Source organism: Carcharhinus amblyrhynchos, chromosome 8, assembly GCF_965287045.1.
Source record: "Carcharhinus amblyrhynchos chromosome 8, sCarAmb.v2.hapA, whole genome shotgun sequence".
Classification (NCBI taxonomy): domain Eukaryota; kingdom Metazoa; phylum Chordata; class Chondrichthyes; order Carcharhiniformes; family Carcharhinidae; genus Carcharhinus; species Carcharhinus amblyrhynchos.
The window spans coordinates 14,236,488-14,238,396 of NC_137331.1; the positions used below are offsets into that span (position 1 = coordinate 14,236,488).

At 44.8% G+C, this 1,909-nt stretch overlaps 1 non-coding gene across 1 annotated transcript; it reads left to right on the forward strand.

Annotated features, from left to right (window-relative positions):
• Nucleotides 1–283: 283 nt before the first annotated feature.
• Nucleotides 284–475, forward strand: LOC145347142 (U2 spliceosomal RNA). The gene has a single exon (XR_013887794.1). It is a non-coding gene; the product is annotated as a U2 spliceosomal RNA (small nuclear RNA).
• Nucleotides 476–1,909: the final 1,434 nt, after the last annotated feature.

The window sequence follows — 1,909 nt, forward strand, 5'->3', positions numbered from 1 at the left end:
TTATATACTGCATTGCAGTGTTAGCCTGGATTTTTATGCGTAAGTCCTGAGATTGAACTTGAATGCACATACTTCTGATTCAGAGATACGAGTGCTACTAACTGAGGCACATCTCTAGGATGAACAGAGGTGTGTTTGCAATGTAAACATTAGTGTAGTTTGGTTGGATGCATATTTTTTTTTAAGTTCTATGCAATATCCGTATAGAAAAAGTTAGGTTAATTTTTGATAGCATTGTGAAGGAAGCAGAAATGAAAGAACAGCCATTCTATTCTGTTTTGCTTCCGCTTCTTGGCCTTTTGGCTAAGATCAAGTGTAGTATCAACATGCTGTACTTGGTTGAAGTCATAAGATTACATTGTGGCTTAATTTGAAACAATTTTTAAAAGTGGCATTTGGGCCTTTTGGCTAAGATGCAGATGAGATCAAGCCTTGGAGGAGGTGCAATACCTGCTCCAATCAGCTTGGATCATGTAGATCAAGCCCAAGACAGGAGGTGAGAGCCCTGTCTTTTCAACTTGGATTGGGAATGTCTCACTTGATGAGCCTCTGAATTGGACTTTGATTGGATTGTATTGGATCTATAAACAAAAAAAAATTAAAAATTTAGCCTGAGGTTTCACTTGTACACTGAAAACACTCAGCTTTACATCATTGTACACTGAGCAAGCAGGCAAGTGGAACTGAAGCTGAAGAATGTACTGAATATTGGAGCCGTCTTGATGATCTGTTTGGTCTATTTTTGCTTCTATTTCTTCTCATCTATTGAATTCACCACATTTTCTCACTTGAACCTCTGATGTCTCTATTTTGTCACACCGTTTCTCCAAAATCTAGCTGTGAATGAGTGGAGATTTCTTTCAGCTCTCTATATAGGGAAGACCAAAGAAATTGTCTTCACACCCTACAACAAATGCCATTCCCGACCCTCTAGAACCATAGAACTCTACAGTGAGAAAGAGGCCCTTCGGCCCATCGAGTCTGCACCGAACACAATCCCACCCAGGCCGTACCCCCATATCCCTACATATTATACCCACTAATTCCTCGAACCTCCGCCACCCTACCTAAGCGGCAATTTCTTAGCATGGCCAATCAACCTAACCCACACATCTTTGGACTGTGGGAAGAAACCGGAGCACCCGGAGGAAATCCAAGCGGACACAAGGAGAATGTGCAAACTCCACACAGACTGTGACCCGCACTGAGAATCGAACCCAGGACCCTGGAGCTGTGAAGCAGCAGTGCTAACCACTTTGCTACCATGCCGCCCGTTCAACTTCTCTTCCATCTGGTTGATCCTTCCCTTCAAATCTTCAGTAATGGTGTCACTCACTTTCTGGTGAAAGTGGACGCCCCTCTGTGTCTCCAAGGTTCCTAGATCCTCAAGTGCAGTAACGTGGTCAATGGTGCAAGGCTCCAGACCACCCCTCACTATGCCTGACCCACAACTGTCAGGCCCTGCCTATGACTGCCTCTTCTGATCCTTACTTGGAGATGGAGGCTGCTGAGATAGCTGAATTATCAATCGATAGGAGCTTCATTAGTAGCAGGAATGTAAGAAGGCACAGGTACTCTCAGAGGTGAAGGATGCCTGGTGGATGCTAAGGCTTGCACATTACACCACCTTCTTCCTGCCAAGTAGCCACAGTCGATATGACAGGGCAGCCATTGTTGGATATGTGACTGCAAGAATGAATGGCAGTGTGCAATTGCACCCATGCTCCTTTCAAAACATTGATTTGGCAGTCCAGCCCTGTCCGCAACCGTGATATGCACACACCCCTCAGTGAGGGACCCCTGTGCCCTCTTGTCTGAGCTGTGACAGATGCTTGTGTGATGGGGATATTACTACTTCCAGGTACGTGGCTCTTTCTTAAGGTTCTGAACTTAGCAAACATACCTTCAG